This window comes from Budorcas taxicolor, chromosome 19, assembly GCF_023091745.1.
Source record: "Budorcas taxicolor isolate Tak-1 chromosome 19, Takin1.1, whole genome shotgun sequence".
Classification (NCBI taxonomy): domain Eukaryota; kingdom Metazoa; phylum Chordata; class Mammalia; order Artiodactyla; family Bovidae; genus Budorcas; species Budorcas taxicolor.
Window position 1 is genome coordinate 37,780,014 of NC_068928.1, and position 17,621 is coordinate 37,797,634.

Here is a 17,621-nt window from a genome sequence, read left to right on the forward strand (position 1 = left end):
CTGGGAGAAATATCAATAACCTCAGATATGCAGATGACACCACCCTTATGGCAGAAAGTGAAGAGGAGCTAAAAAGCCTCTTGATGAAAGTGAAAGAGGAGAGTGAAAAAGTTGGCTTAAAGCTCAACATTCAGAAAACGAAGATCATGGCATCCGGTCCCATCACTTCATGGGAAATAGATGGGGAAACAGTGGAAACAGTGTCAGAGTTTTTTTGGGGGGGGGGCTCCAAAATCACTGCAGATGGTGACTGCAGCCATGAAATTAAAAGACGCTTACTCCTTGGAAGAAAAGTTATGACCAACCTAGATAGTATATTCAAAAGCAGAGACATTACTTTGCCAACCAAGGTCCATCTAGTCAAGGCTATGGTTTTTCCAGTGGTCATGTATGGATGTGAGAGTTGGACTGTGAAGAAGGCTGAGTGCCGAAGCATTGATGCTTTTGAACTGTGGTGTTGGAGAAGACTCTTGAGAGTCCCTTGGACTGCAAGGAGATCCAACCAGTCCATTCTGAAGGAGATTTCTTTGGAGGGAATGATGCTAAAGCTGAAACTTCAGTACATTGGCCACCTCATGCGAAGAGTTGGCTCATTGGAAAAGACTTAGATGTTGGGAGGGATTGGGGGCAGGAGGAGAAGGGGACGACCGAGGATGAGATGACTGGATGGCATCACTGACTCGATGGACGTGAGTCTGAGTGAACTCCGAGAGTTGGTGATGGACAGGGATGCCTGGCGTGCTACGATTCATGGGGTCGCAAAGAGTCGGACACGACTGAGCGACTGAACTGAACTGAACTGAAGCACAGTAAAAGTCATTTCCTGCCCCCTCACTATGATACTTTTATTTAATTGGTGTGAAGATAAGCAAGACAAGATTCTATGAAGGCTTCCATCGTGTGTGCATACGTGCTCAGTTGTGTCTGACTCTCTGTGACCCCATGGATTGTAGCCACCCAGGCTCCTCTGTCCTTGGGATTATCCTGGCAAGAATACTGGAGTGGGTTGCCATTTCCTCCAGGGGATCTTCCTTACCCAGGGATCTAACCCATGTCTCTTGTGACTCATGCATTGATAGCCAGATTCTTTAGCGCTGAGCCACTTGGGAAGCCTTCTATCATTAGAGTAGGAAAATTAAACACTGAAGTTTCAGAAGTTTGATTTTACTGAGATATTTAAGTTACTGCAAAAATACTAATGGTCTGATACCTTCAGTATATTTGTGACAAGGAATCAGAAATGATTATTTTTTGTTTGTTTCTATCAGAAGCTGTCAATGAGACTTCGTAGAAGTTGGATCAGTAACCAGGGTGCTTCTGTAAAATAGCAATATGTTACTAAAGGGAAAGTTGTGACACTTAATTAAATAGAATACCCAAATATCTGGAATGAAATGTGGTCTTCTGTTATTTCCAAGGTGGAGATTGTTTTGATTTGGCAGGCATGATTTGTTAGGCATGGCCAAGTGCATGGCCATAGTCTGTTACTGGAAAGGCTGTCTTACTGTTAGCAACTCAGGGAAGTCCTGAGGATGGTGCAGATCTGTACTCCCTGCCTCTGGGACATCAGTTCAAACAAAGGACTCCTGGGATGGGTCCCTGAGAGGAGTCCCTCCTCTCCCTTGATCCCCTTTCTCTTCTCCACAATCCCAACAACATTTCCTATATGCCTCCTTTCCAAATAGGTTCCCATCTTCATCCTCAAAGGGTCACATCTCATCTTTAAGGGTTTAACTCCTTAAAAGTGTTCAGAGTTATGTATCTATAAGATAAATTAAACATTTTAATTAGAAAAGATGTAGGTATCCTTGAAAATTGAAAGATGAGTCTGAAGTAGCATCCTGCCCCTAGATTTTGTTTTTCTTTTTTTAAATAGTGAGTAGATTGTTTTCTAACATTTACTTAGGTATTTTCTTTATTAATACCTTTTTTCCCCACGTGGGAAAAAGAACCATGTTCTTTAAGTTGATTCCCAGGCCATCCCATTTTTAAACACTATTTTGTGGATCATAAAATTATGTATTTCTCTGATAAGACTGTTCAGGGCATTAGTGCTAAGTCTGGACAAGAAAGGACAATGGTTCTCATAGATTAGGATTAGAAGCTATGTATAATTTTTTATTATATATTTTTGGAAATTGATCTCAAAAACTTACATGTTCACCCAGTAAAGGTTGTTTATTCAAATTTTATTTTATTTTATTTTAAATTAATTTATTTATTTTAATTGGAGGCTAATTACTTTACAATATTGTAGTGGTTTTTGCCAAACATCAACATGAATCAGCCACGGTGCACATGTGTTCCCCATCCTGAACCCCCCTCCCACCTCCCTCCCCATCCCATCCCCCAGAGTCATCCCAGTGCACCAGCCCTGAGCACCCTGTCTCATTCATCGAACCTGGACTGGCGATCCACTTCACATATGATAATATACATGTTTCAACCCTACCCTCTGAAATCATCCCACCCTCGCCTTCTCCCACAGAGTCGAAAAGACTGTTCTTTACATCCGTGTCTCTTTTGCTGTCTCGCATATAGGGTCATTGTTACCATCTTTCTAAATTCTATATATATGCATTAGTATACTGTATGGGAGTTTTTCTTTCTGACTTACTTCACTTTGTATAATAGGCTCCAGTTTCATCCACCTCATTAGAACTGATTCAAATGCATTCTTTTTAGAAATATGGAACGCTTCACAAATTTGTGTGTCATCCGTGCACAGGGGCCATGCTAATCTTCTCTGTATCGTTCCAGTTTTAGTATATATGCTGCCGAAGCTAGCACTGTTTATTCAAATTTTAAACTTAATTGTATGTCATGCATTAAAAAAAAAAACCCTTTTGTATTTTACCTAGAGGAGAATCGTTGTTTAATCGCTAAGTCGTGTCTGGCCCATTTGTGACCCCATGGACTGTAACCCACCAGGCTCCTCTGTCCATGGGATTTCCCAAGCAAATACTGGTGTAGGATTGCCATTTCATTCTCCAGGGGTGTCTTCCAGATGTGGGGATTGAACCGGTGTCTCTTCCATAGGCAGGCGGATTCTTTACCATTGAGCCACCAGGGAAGCTCCCTAGAGGAGAATTCTGTAAGCATATTTTGATGGGGAATGATCGTCCAATTTGAGACTCCAGAAACCTTTCAGTCCTGAAGCCTGGGCCATTCCCCCTTCTGTTGGCTTCCTCTTTGTTAGTGGGAGCACTCCTTTAACCCCCTGTTCCCTAACTCCAAGCTCTGATGGTGGCATTGTGACTGGGGAGTGACTCCAGTGGTCAGGACTGGGAAGGGTATGAGGAGCTGGGTGAGAGCTAGGTTGGAGTTCCCAGGATTAGGGAAGAGCCTATTTAATAAGCTAGAATGAGAATGGGAATGGGCCTCACCTAGGAAGAAGGTAAGAGCCAGTGGAGGGACCCAGAGAGAAAGGAGAACAGAATTTCCTCTCATCTCCCACCCTTTCTCTCCTGTCTCTTTACCTCTGACCTCCGCTCCCACTGAGAATGTGGCTACCAACAGGCTTGGAGGTGCTGTGTTAAGACAGAAGGCTGGGGGTGGGGTGAGGAGAGATGATGGAAGTCAGCAGAAGGTTATTGAAGTAAAATGACTGTCAAAGCAGCAGCAGTGAGAAAACAGATATTTCTGTGATTGTGCCCAGCCAGCCAGGACAACCATTCACGTTTAAAGAATATTTGCGAGTACTTGGGTTTTTTGTTTTGTTTTTAACTAATGAGAGGGCTGAAATACTGGCTAGCATTAAACTTAATATAATTAATTTGGAGTCATTTCACCCTGTGCCAACAAAAATCTCAAATATTTTCTTCGGTGTAATGTAAGTATAGACAGAAATTTATGGTATCCTTCTTTTCAGAAATGTGAGTTCTGCTTTACTAGTTCAAATACTTTAGCAAAATATCCCCTCTAGCAACACTTTGATTGGTTTTTGGTTGGTGGAGTTCTTTTCAGCAGCATTTGGTCATTCATCCTGCCTTCAAATTAGAAGGCTGATTGAAGTGAACTTTTGAATTTTAGAAACAATATATCAACAAAAATTTTCTAACTATTAAAGAACACCAACTTAAATATTTTGTTCTTTCTGTGTGTTAGGAGCAGTATTTAGAAAATAGGTGGAGGCAACCTTTATTTTTTAGTAGTTTGAAAAATGTGACCCTTAAGATGTCATTCTCCTCCAAGTAAACAAAATATCCCCTGGTAGCCTCATAAAATGGACAAGGTGAGAGGCTTGGGAGAATGTCAAAGACTTTCACCAGTCTACAGAACCTAGAGATCTTGGGTGCATCCTGTCAAGTCAGAATCTTTTCAGCTGGCCTTCGACCCTGCAGTGGTTTCTCCCAGGGATCTGATGATTAGTCGTGTCTACAAGTTTCCACATACCCTCCCTTCCCTTGCCCTTCAGTTTTCCTTTCCTACTCTGGTTTGATGAAATAGATATTCATAAGCTGCCTGGAAGCTGAGGAAATCTAAGTTTCAGGGAAGCTGTGAATTATAATAGAAAGATGCATGTTCGTCAGAGCTGTGTTTACCTTTTCAATATGGGACTTTAAATCATTGTAGATTACTTTTAGTACAAAATATTGTATATTGCTACAAACTTGCCTTCCAGAATAATCTTTCATCACTGTTGCTCTTACCCCTAACCTTTGTGTTCTTGCTTCCAAGTTAGAATTCTTTCAGTTTCTCCAGCTGAACTAAGATCTGTCACCTTAGGACCTGTGCACATGATGTTTCCATGCTTGTGCCATTCTTTTCCTCATTCTACCAGCTCCTCCCCACCCCAACATACATACTTGACCTGCTGATCTGGGGGTTTCAGATGAAAGGTTAGGTCTCTGGGAGATCTCCCTAACTTACTTCCCTCTAGACTAGGCGCATCTACTGTGGGCCTGTGCCTCCCTCACTTTTCTTATTATAACTCGTATCACAGTTTATTCTAATTGTCTATTTAAGTCTTTATTCTTTGGTAGACTGTAAACTTTTAGTTTGGATCTGTCTTGTTCACTTTTTCAGTATACAGCATATAATAAGTGCTCAAATATTTGTAGAAGAATAAAGGGATTTAGGAAAAAAAAGTGACAATATTTATGGTACATTTCTGATTTTGTCTTTTCTCCTAGGTGTGAGGATATTTATACCAGTGTGGTATTGCTCACTCATTAGTCAAAGGTATAGACCTTGTACCATCAGGTATTATGTGTAGTGAGTGATGTGATGTCAGAGGCACCTCTGGAATGTTGTTACTCAGTGGTGTTTTTCACTCTGGGCTTGGTAGTTACAGATGCCTAAGGCATTCTGATTTGATAAGACATGATATTTATATTACAAGAGTTTTTATTTGCACAAGGCTGATTGCTTAATGGAAAACCCACCCAGGGAGAGTGGTGAACTTGGTTAAAATACAGGAGGTGGAAATCTCTTTCTTATTCAGTGGTGAGCAGTGCATTTCTGAGCAGCCTTACTGAGGCACCTTCAGGTCATAATCACTGTAAGTAACATCATCTTCTAAATTGAGAGGCAAATGTATTATATGTTGGTCTGCAGTTTTCCTTCCTTAGTATTTTTAAATATATTTTCCTTAATATCTTTAAATTTTGATATCAGAGTTATTCTGGCTTATAAAATGAATTGGGAAGTGTGTAAAATACTAGATGCATATTCCCTCTTATAGCTCTTGCTTTTGACTTATTTATGTTTTCATGATTATAAATTTGTTCGTCTAGTGAGTTGTGGGAGTATTTTTAGATCAGGTTAAAAAAAAAGATGAGACAGGTGGAAGAGGTTGTCTTTGTGCCATGTTATTCCTCTGAGTAGATGACACTTGCAGATGAAAGAATAAGTACTTAAATAAACACATGGCCCTCTAAAGTGTTTTGAAATGAAGCCTTCAAAAAAGTAATTTTAAAGTGAAACTTAACAAGTAAAGTCATAATAAAATATCAAAGTATCAAATATCCCCCAATGAGTTGGGGGATAATTATATCCTGTTGATTCCCTTTTAACAATTTTAGTACATACAAATATAGTTACATGGGATATTTTACTTATAAGAATACACACACATATATATATTTAACATCTATAGGCACAAAATATCCATTATAACCATCTATCTCCCATAGGATCTTTATTCCCCAGAATCATTATTCCACAGGATCTTTATTCTGCCTGGGTGTCCTCCTTTACTGTTCCCAGCTATGAATCAGTACAATCTACTACTACTGAGTGAAATGAAGAGGAGGGTGAAAAATTAAAGTCAATCTAAGCTAAGAGTAATATTACATTATGCTTGCATAGTAATTTTAATTTTACTTTTTTCATATGTAAAACACATATTTTAGAACATTTAGGAAGTGTAGAAGAGTATGAAGAAGATGATAAAATGGCTTGTAATTCCACTACCTAGAGATGACCATTGTTAATATTTTGGTGTCTTATCACAGTACCTGACTGACCTGTGTTGCTGCTGCTGCTAAGTCACTTCAGTCGTGTCGGACTCTGTGCGACCCCATAGACGGCAACCCACCAGCCTCTCTCGTCCCTGGGATTCTCTAGGCAAGAATACTGGAGTGGGTTGCCATTTCCTTCTCCGTGATTGACCTGTAGGAAGGACTCAGTTTAGACTGGGTTAATGACTGAATAAGCCAAGTACCTCCCCCTTTTTTCAGGTAAAATGTCAAGATTATATCATATATTAAAAATTAATAGACTAGTTTTTAGAATAGTCTTAGATTTACAGGAAAGATTGAACAGGTAGTACTGAGAATTCTCCTATTCCCTTCCCCCTCCCCCTAATTTCCTCCATTATTAGCTAACTTTCACATTAGTATGATACATTTGTTACAGTTAATGAACCAATACTGATGTGTTATTGACTAAAGTCTGCAGTTTATTCGGTCCTGTCAGACTCTTTGTGACCCCATGGACCATACAGTCCATGGAACTCTCCAGGCCAGAATACTGGAGTGAGTAGCCTACCCCTTCTCCAGTGGATCTTCCCGACCCAGGAATCGAACTCGGGTCTCCTGCACCGCAGGCAGATTCTTCACCAGCTGAGCTACCGGGGAAGCCCCTCCTCCCCCTTTCTTTGGATAAAATGTCAAGATTATATCATATACCACTTCTTAAGAATTAATAGACTAGTTTTTAGAATAATTTTAGATTTACAGAAAAGATTGAGTGGGTAGTACAGAGAATTGTCCTATTCCCTGTCCCCCCAATTTCCTCCATTATTAATTAACTTTCACATTAGTATGAACCATTTATTACAATTAATGAACCATTTGTTACAATTAATGAACCTATACTGATGTGTTATTGACGGAAAGTCTGTAGTTTATTCCATTTCCCTTAGTTTTTACCTAATGTCCTTTTTCTTTTCCAGGATCCTATTCAGGATATCTCATTTAATTTAGTTCTTCAGAACTTCTCTGCAACTGTTTCTCAGACTTTCCTTGTTTTTGATGATCTTGAGAGTTTTGAGGAGTACTGGTCAAATATATTGTAGAATGCCATATATTAGAATTTGACCATTTTCTCATGATTAGACTAGGTTTTTGGAAAGAAGATCACAGAAGTAAAGTGTCATTCTCATCACATGTCAAGGGTACATACAATCAACATGATTTATAACTGTTGATGTTTTCTTTGATTGCCTGGCTGATAAAGTTTCTGTCAAGTTACTCTTTATTTCCCCTTTCAATACTGTATTCTTTGGAAGGAAGTCTCTATGTGCAGTCTACACTTGAGTGTTGGGAGTTATGCTCCTTCTTCCTTAGGGTGGTGTGTCTACATTATTTGGAATTATGCACTGGAGATTTGTGTTTTCTCCCCCATGTATTAATTTATTCATTTCCTTATTAATATTTATATCATTGTGGACTCATGAATACTTATTTTATACTTTGAGTTATAATCCAGTGTTACCTAACTTTGTTGCTCAGATTGTTCTAACATTGGCCACTAAGCTGTTTTACTTGGCTTCTGGGTTCCTTTTGACATGCCACATCAAATGTGTGTGTGTATGTTTTGGGCACTTCCTTACTTTCTGGCCACACAAAATGGTCCAGGCTCATCTTGTATGTTTCCTGCCCTAGACCTAGAATTAGCCATCTCTCAAAAAAGCCTTGGTTCCTTTTATTGAAGATTGGTTTTAGAAACCATGATCTTGGTAGTAAATATGCTCTTTTTCACTGGGACATTGTTTCTTTTAGGTCTTCTCACTCACAAACAAAGATATATATGTATGCATAATAATCCCACATATAGATATGCATGCCGTGCCAAGTCTCTTCAGTCCTGTCCAATTCTTTGAGATCCTATGGACTGTAGCCTGCCAGGCTCTTCTGTCCATGGGATTCTTTAGGCAAGAATACTTAAGTGGGTTGCCATGCCCTCCTCCAGGGGACTTTCCCAACCCAGGGATGGAACCCGCATCTCTTATGTTTCCTGCACTGGCAGGCGGGTTCTTTACCACTAACAACATATATGTTTATCTATTAGCAATTTCTATGGGTTTCCATTGTGGCTCAGTTGGTAAAGAATCTGCCTGCAATGTGGGAGACCTGGGTTGGGAAGATTCCCTGGAGAAGGGAAAGGCTACCCAGTCCAGTATTCTGGCCTAGAGAATTCTGTACAGTCCATAGGACCACAAAGAGCTGGACATGACTGAGCGGCTTTCACACTAGCAATTTCTATACATAACTATCTGTATCTGTACAAACTTAAACATGAGTTCTTTTTTTAAATTTTTTTTTTTTTTTTGCAAACCCTTCTTTAGACTTTCAATAGCTTGCAGCAAGGGAGCTGCTCTGCTATGTACAAAACCCGGACCCAGAAGCAGGTCATCTACCAATGGTTCCCCATGGTAGCACCAGATTCTGTCTAGCAACAGGGTCCGCATGAATGTGTGGTCCTTGATGGGTGAGGGAGCTAAACATGAGCTCTTATTGATGTCTTGAACTCTAATTCATTTTAGACTGCTCTCCTTACTATTCTTTAAAATTGAGCCAACATTGTTGTATAACATTATATACGTTTCATGTGTACAACATTCTGTTTCTACTTCTGTGTACACTACAGTGGGCTTACCACCAAAAATTTAATTTCTTGCTGTCACATATAGTTGACACTCTTTTACCCATTTCACCCTCTTTCCCTCCCTTCTGATAACCAATATTCTGTTCACTGTATCCACATGTTTGTTTTTGTTTGGTCTGTTTTGTTCATTTATTTGTTTATTTATTTGCTTTTTATATTCCACACATGAGAGAAATTTTACAATATTTGTCTTTCTCCCTCTGACTTGTTTCACTTGGCATAATACCTTCAAGGTCCATCCATTGTTGTCACAAATGGCAAGATTTCATCATTTTTTATGGCTGAATGGTAACCCATCATTATATATATATATGGCTTCCCTGGTGGCTCAGACAGTAAAGTGTCTGTCTGCAATGCAGGAGACCTGGATTCGATTCCTGGGTCAGGAAGATCCCCTGGAGAAGGGAAATGGCAATCCACTCCAGCACTCTTGCTTGGAAAATCCCATGGATGGAGGAGTCTGATAGGCTACAGTCCATGAGGCTGCAAGGAGTTGGACATCTTCTTTATCCATTCATCTATTGATGGGCACTGGGGTTGTTTCCATATCTTAGCTATTGTAAAAAATGCTGTGATAATGGAGATGGAAATGGCAACCCACTCCAGTATTCTTGCCGGGAAATTCCGATGGGCAGAGCAGCCTGGCAGGCTACAGTCCATTGAGTTGCAAAAGAGTCAGACATGACTTCTCAACTAAACAACAAGGTCTACAGGACCCAGTTAAAGAGAAACAGGAATTTAGAATGATTCTCAAGTTTTGGGCCTGGGCAGTTAGGTAGATGATGATGTCATTCAAAGGTATAGGGAAAGATAATGGATTCAATTTGTATATCTTGTATTTGAGAGGTTGTAGATGCATAGTCAGTTTTTGGCAAAACCTTGTGCATAGTGATTTTATGATTTAGAAAATGAATAAGGGAACATTTCATGCAAAGATGGGCTCGATAAAGGACAGAAATGGTCTGGACCTAACAGAAGCAGAAGATATTAAGAAGAGGTGGCAAGAATACACAGAAGAACTGTACAAAAAGGATCTTCATGACCAAGACAATCATGATGATGTGATCACTAATCTAGAGCCAGACATCTTGGAATGTGAAGTCAAGTGGGCCTTAGGAAGCATCACTACGAACAAAGCTAGTGGAGGTGATGGAATTCCACTTGAGCTATTTCAAATCCTGAAAGATGATGCTGTGAAAGTGCTGCACTCAATATGCCAGCAAATTTGGAAAACTCAGCAGTGGCCACAGGACTGGAAAAGGTCAGTTTTCATTGCAATTCCAAAGAAAGGGAATGCTAAAGAATGCTCAAACTACCGCACAATTGCACTCATCTCACATGCTAGTAAAGTAATGCTCAAAATTCTCCAAGCCAGGCTTCAGCAATACGTGAACCGTGAACTCCCTGATGTTCAAGCTGGTTTTAGAAAAGGCAGAGGAACCAGAGATCAAATTGCCAACATCCGCTGGATCATGGAAAAAGCAAGAGAGTTCCAGAAACACATCTATTTCTGCTTTATTGACTATGCCAAAGCCTTTGACTGTGTGGATCACAATAAACTGTGGACAATTCTGAAAGAGATGGGAATACCAGAGCACCTGACCTGCCTCTGGAGAAATCTGTATGCAGGTCAGGAAGCAACAGTTAGAACTGGACATGGAACAACAGACTGTTCCAAATAGGAAAAGGAGTACGTCAAGGCTGTATATTGTCACCCTGCTTATTTAACTTATATGCCGAGTACATCATGAGAAACGCTGGACTGGAAGAAACACAAGCTGGAATCAAGATTGCCGGGAGAAATATCAATAACCTCAGATATGCAGATGACACCACCCTTATGGCAGAAAGTGAAGAGGAACTCAAAAGCCTCTTGAAAGTGAAAGAGGAGAGTGAAAAAGTTGGTTTAAAGCTCAACATTCAGAACACGAAGATCATGGCATCTGGTCCCATCACTTCATGGGAAATAGATGGGGAAACAGTAGAAACAGTGTCAGACTTTATTTTTGGGGGCTCCAAAATCACTGCAGATGGTGACTGCAGCCGTGAAATTAAAAGACGCTTACTCCTTCGAAGAAAAGTTATGACCAACCTAGATAGTATATTCAAAAGCAGAGACATTACTTTGCTGACTAAGGTCCATCTAGTCAAGGCTATGGTTTTTCCTGTGGTCATGTATGGATGTGAGAGTTGGACTGTGAAGAAGGCTGAGTGCTGAAGAATTGATGCATTTGAACTGTGATGTTGGAGAAGACTCTTGAGGGTCCCTTGGACTGCGAGGAGATCCAACCAGTCCATTCTGAAGGAGGTCAACCCTGGGATTTCTTTGGAAGGAATGATGCTAAAGCTGAAGCTCCAGTACTTCGGCCACCTCATGCGAAGAGTTGGCTCATTGGAAAAGACTCTGATGCTGGGAGGGATTGGGGGCAGGAGGAGAAGGGGACGACCCAGGATGAGATGGCTGGATGGCATCACCGACTTGATGGACATGAGTCTGAGTGAACTCCGGGAGATGATGATGGACAGGGATGCCTGGCGTGCTACGATTCATGGGGTCGCAAAGAGTCGGACACGACTGAGCAACTGAACTGAACTGAACTGAACTGAACTGAATTTGTTAAAACATGCTGTGATGAAAATAGAGGTGCATATACCTTTTTGAATTATTGTTTGTATTCTTTAGATAAATACCCAGAAATGGAATAGCTGAATCATATGATAGTTTAAGTCTTACTGTTTTGAGAAATCTCCATATTGTTTTCCATAGTGGTGGCACCAATTTATACTTCTACCAACAGTGCATGAGGGGTCCTTTTTCTCCACATCTTCTCCAACACTTATTACTTCTTGCCTTTTTGATAATAGCTATTCTAATGGATTGAGGTGATATCTATCTCATTGTGGTTTTGATTTACATTTCCCTAATAATGATTTTGAACATCTTTTCATGTTGGCCATTTGTATCTCTTCTTTGGAAAAATGTCTGTTCAGCCCTTCACCTCAATATTTTTGCTTCTTGCTCCTCTCCTTTCCACTCCCAAACTGAGAAACCTGACTCCCACCATTCACCATCTACTTATTGTTTGATTAGACTATACATGTATAGCAATATAAGAAGTGATAACCTGTCCACCCACTGGAAACTGTTGCCTAGGGTCCAGTATTCACCTGGAGTTCCTTTTGCCTTTAGTCTTATAGACTACCCATTACCAGTGTTACTTAGGTCAGCACCTTTCCCCCATTCAATGAGTTTAATTCATGTATTTATAATTAGTTAGATTATGTTGTTTATCTGCAATTTTCCCTGAGATCCCCCAACCTGCAAAATGATTTTTTGAAATCTACAGACATTAAAGGTCATTCTTTGTGTTGTAAAGTCCTGTAGGTTTTGACAATTACAAAATGCCACATGTCAACCATTAAAGTGTCATACGATATAGTTTCACTGCCCTAAAGGTCTCCTGTGCTCTATCTATTCATCCCTCTGACTCCTCTTGAACCCCTTGCCAACCACTGAATTTTTTTATATTGTTGCCTTTTCCAGAATGTTATGTAGTGGGAACCATACAATATGTAACCTTTTCAGATTGGCTTTTTTCACCAATAGGCTTCTTTCACATCAGTTCAGTTGAGTTCAGTCGCTCAGTTGTGTCTGACTCCTTGTGACCCCATGGACTGCAGCACACCAGGCCTCCCTATCCATCACCAACTCCCAGAGTTTACTCAGACTCATGTCCATTGAGTCAGTGATGCCATCCAACCATCTCACCCTCTGTTGTGCCCTTCTCCTCCTGCCTTCAATCTTTCCCAGCATCAGGGTCTTTTCAAATGAGTCAGTTCTTTGCATGAGGTGGCCAAAGTGTTGATGTTTCAGCTTCAGCATCATCAGTCCTTCCAATGAACACCCAGGACTGATTTCCTTTAGGATGGACTGGTTGGATCTCCTTGCAGTCCAAGGGATTCTCAAGAGTCTTCTCCAACACCACAGTTCAAAAGCATCAATTCTTTGGCACTCAGCTTTCTTCACAGTCCAACTCTCACATCCATACATGACTACTGGAAAAACCATTGCTTTGACTAGACGGACCTTTGTTGGCAAAGTAATGTCTGTGCTTTTTAATATGCTGTCTAGGTTGGTTATAACTTTTCTTCCAGGGAGCAAGCATCTTTTAATATCATGACTGCAGTCACCATCTGCAGTGATTTTGGAGCCCCCCCCAAATAAAGTCTGTCACTGTTTCCACTGTTTCCTCATCCTTTTGTCATGAAGTGATGGGACCAGATGCCATGATCTTAGTTTTCTGAATGTTGGGTTTTAACCCAGCTTTCTCACTCTCCTCTTTCACTTTCATCTAGAGGCTCTTTAGTTCTTCTTCGCTTTCTGCTGTAAGGATGGTGTCATCTGCATATCTGAGGTTATTGATATTTCTCCTAGAAGTGTTGATTCCAGTTTGTGTTTCATCTAACCCAGCATTTCTCATGATGTACTCTGCATATAAGTTAAATAAGCAGGGTGACAATATACAGCCTTGATGTGCTCCTTGATGTACAAACTTGATGTACTCCTTTCCCAATTTGGAACCAGTCTGTTGTTCCATGTCCAGTTCTAACTGTTGCTTCCTGACCTGCATACAGATTTCTCAAGAGGCAGGCCAGGTGGTCTGGTATTCCCATCTCTTTCAGAATTTTCCAGTTTGTGATGATCCACACAGTCAAAGGTTTTGGCATAGTCAATAAAGCAGAAGTAGATATTTTTCTGGAACTCTCTTGCTTTTTCCATGATCCAGCGGATGTTGGCAATTTGATCTCTGGTTCCTCTGCCTTTTCTAAAACCAGCTTGAACATCTGTAAGTTCATGGTTCACATACTGTTGAAGCCTGGCTTGGAGAATTTTGAGCATTACTTTACTAGTGTGTGAGGTGAGTGCAATTGTGCGGTAGTTTGAGCATTCTTTGGCATTGCCTTTCTTTGGGATTGGAGTGAAAACTGACCTTTTCCAGTCCTGTGGCCACTGCTGAGTTTTCCAAATTTGCTGGCATATTGAGTGCAGCACTTTCACAGCATCATCTTTCAGGATTTGAAATAGCTCAAGTGGAATTCCATCACCTCCACTAGCTTTGTTCGTAGTGATGCTTCCTAAGGCCCACTTGACTTCACATTCCAGGATGTCTGGCTCTAGGTGAGTTATCACACCATCATGATTGTCTTGGTCATGAAGATCCTTTTTGTACAGTTCTTCTGTGTATTCTTGCCACCTCTTCTTAATATCTTCTGCTTCTGTTAGGTCCATACCAATTTTGTGCCCATCTTTGCATGTTCCCTTGGTCTCTAATTTTCTTGAAGAGATCTTTAGTCTTTCGCATTCTATTGTTTTCCTCTATTACTTTGCATTGATCCACTGAGGAAGGCTTTCTTATCTCTCCTTGCTATTCTTTGTAATTCTGCATTCAAATGGATATATCTTTCCTTTTCTCCTTTGCCTTTTGCTTCTCTTCCTTTCACAGCTATTTGTAAGGCCTCCTCAGACAACCATTTTGCCTTTTTGCATTTCTTTTTCTTGGGGATGGTCTTGATCCCTGCCTCCTGTACAATGTCACGAACTTCCATCCATAGTTCTCCAGGCACTCTGTCTATCAGATCTAATCCCTTGAATTTATTTCTCACTTCTACTGTGTAATCTTAAGGGATTTGATTTAGGTCATATCTGAATGGTCTAGTGGTTTTCCCTACTTTCTTCAGTTTAAGTCTGAATTTGGCAATAAAGAGTTCATGATCTGAGCCATAGTCAGCTCCCAGTCTTGTTTTTGCTGACTGTATAGAGCTTCTCCATCATGGCTGCAAAGAATATGATTTTGGTATTGACCATCTGATGATGTCTTGTGTTGTTGGAAGAAGGTGTTTGCTAACTCTTAGCTTTTACCTTGCTTCATTCTGTACTGCAAGGCCATTTGCCTGTTACTCCAGGTATTTCTTGACTTCCTACTTTTGCATTCCAGTCCCCTATAATGAAAAGGACATCTTTTTTGGGTGTTAGTTCTAGAAGTTCTTGTAGATTGTTCAACTTCAGCTTCTTCAGCATTTCTGGTGGGGGCATAGACTTGGATTACTGTGATATTGAATGGTTTGCCTTGGAAACAAACAGAGATCATTCTGTCATTTTTGAGATTGCATCCAAGTAGTGCATTTCAGACTCTTTTGTTGACTATGGTGGCTACTCCATTTCTTTAATACATTTAAGGTTCCCCAATGACACATCATGCGAAGAGTTGACTCATTGGAAAAGACCCTGATGCTGGGAGGGATTGAGGGCAGGAGGAGAAGGGGACGACAGAGGATGAGATGGCTGATGGGATCACCAACTCAATGGACATGAGTTTGAGTGAACTCCGGGAGTTGGTGATGAACAGGGAAGCCCGGCGTGCTGTGATTCATGGGATTGCAAAGAGTCGGACATGCCTGAGCGACTGAACTGAACTGAACTGAATGTTTTTTCATTTCTTGAGAGTTCATTTCTTGTTTGCACTGAATAGTATTCCACTGTTTGTATATATCACAATTTATTATCCTCTCACCTACTGAAGGACATTTTGATTGCTTCCAAAAATTTAGCAAATGTAAATAAAGCTGCTCTAATCTAAATGTGCAGATTTTTCTGTGGACTTAAGTTTTCAAGTCAGTTGGGTGAATACTTAGGAGTATGATCACTGGATCTTATGGTAAGACTACATTTAGCTTTGTAAGAAACCAAGCCATCTTCCAAAGTGGATATACCATTTGGCATTCCCATCAGCAATTAATAAGATTCTAGTTGCTCTGCATCCTTGTCAGTCATTGGTATTGTCAATTTTAAAAAATTTATTCATTCTAGGATGTACATAGTGATACATCATTGTTTTGATTTGCAGTTTCCTAATGACATACGATTATGCTGATTTGCTTTTTTGTTATCAGTGTATCTTCTTCAGTGAGGTCTCTGTTCACATTTTACGTCCATTTCAAAATTGGGTTGTTTGTTTTCTTATTATTGAGTTTTAAGAGTTTTTAACTATTTTGGATATACATCCTTTATTAGGTATGTGTTTTGTAAAGATTTTCTACCAGTCTGTGGCTTGTCTTTTCATTCTATTAACACTGGCTTTTGTAGAACAGCAGTTTTTCATTTTTATGAAGTCTAAATTATTTCTTTCATGGATCATTGGATCATGCTTTTGGTCTTATAACTAAAAACCCATTGCCAAACCCAAGGCCACTTACATTTTCTCCTGTGTGCATTTCCGTCTGTGATTTACTTGAGTTAATTTTTGTATAAAGGGAGAGCTGTGCCTTTTTTTTTTTTAATTTGATTGTTTAGTTGTCCCAGCACAATTTGTTAAAAAGGCTTATCCTCTCTTGGTTGAATTGCTTTATATCTTTTTTCAAAGATCAGCTGACTGTGTTTGTATAGGTCTATTTCTGTGTTCTCTGTTCTGTTCCATTAATCTGTGTCTGTTCTTCCAATGGTACTACTCTATCTTGATCACCGCATCATAGTAGTAAGTCTTAAAGTTGAGTAATGTCACTCCTTCAATCTTCCTTCTCCCCTCCCGCTCTCCTTTTTTCTTCGTCTTCCTCTTCTTCTCCTTTTCCTTCAGTATTGTATTAAAAATATGCTGGGAGAATATTTGAATTCGTCCCATTTCCTCATGAATATTATTTTTAATTGGTTACAAAATACTTCATTATATGATCTGTGATATAACCAGTGTTGAGTGGAAGAAGTTCAAAACTTTTGATATCTCATTTTTGTAAATGAAAATAAAGTTATGTTAGCACAGAATAAAAACTGAACGAGTGATGGGATTGTAAATAATTGTAATTGTGTTCCTTATATCAATTGATTTATTTTCCAATGTTTCTATTAATACAATGAGTAGCAATGCCTTTTTTATTAGGGAAAAGTAAATATGTTTGTGTTTGTTTTCTAAAGTCTGAGAAATACTTTTTCTTCCTTTTCTCCTCTCAATCTGATACTGGTATTTCTCTGTATTGCTTTTATGAATCTTAATAAAATCTTTATGGACTTATCAAATTTATTGGTCTTTTAAAAGAACCAAGCAATGCTTTTTCTGCTTTCTATTTAATTGACTTCCATTCTTATTTTTTATTATTTTCTTTTTTCTGTTTGGAGTTTAATTTGGTCTTCTTTTTCTACTTTCTTGAGATGAAAACTTAGATCGTTGATTTTAAACCTTTCTTCTTTCTACCATAAACATTTAAAGCTGTGTGTTTCCCTTAAGTGTGGCTCTAACTGCATCTTACAAACTTGGATGGATTTTATAATTTTTAAATTTTTATAATATTTTTATTTTATAATCATTCAATTTATTAAAAGAAGAATATTTCCTCTTTGAATTATGTTTCTTCAAATTGTTGAGGCTTTTTATATATCTCATTGTTATTGATTTCTAACTTAATTCTTTTTGATTAGAGAACATACTCTAAGATTTTAGATTTTTGGTGTTTATAAG

General features: G+C 39.4%; 2 protein-coding genes and 1 non-coding gene across 3 annotated transcripts in view; 1 reads left to right on the forward strand and 2 right to left on the reverse strand.

Moving 5' to 3' along the window:
- The window catches only part of NFE2L1 (NFE2 like bZIP transcription factor 1), a 592,815-nt gene that overhangs the window by 241,934 nt on the left and 333,260 nt on the right, over window positions 1–17,621 (reverse strand). The window lies entirely within an intron of this gene.
- SKAP1 (src kinase associated phosphoprotein 1) overlaps window positions 1–17,621 on the forward strand; it is a 296,819-nt gene that overhangs the window by 15,244 nt on the left and 263,954 nt on the right. The gene's annotated exons all lie outside the window — the stretch shown is intronic.
- Window positions 2,684–2,790, reverse strand: LOC128065802 (U6 spliceosomal RNA). Its single transcript, XR_008201171.1, has one exon. It is a non-coding gene; the product is annotated as a U6 spliceosomal RNA (small nuclear RNA).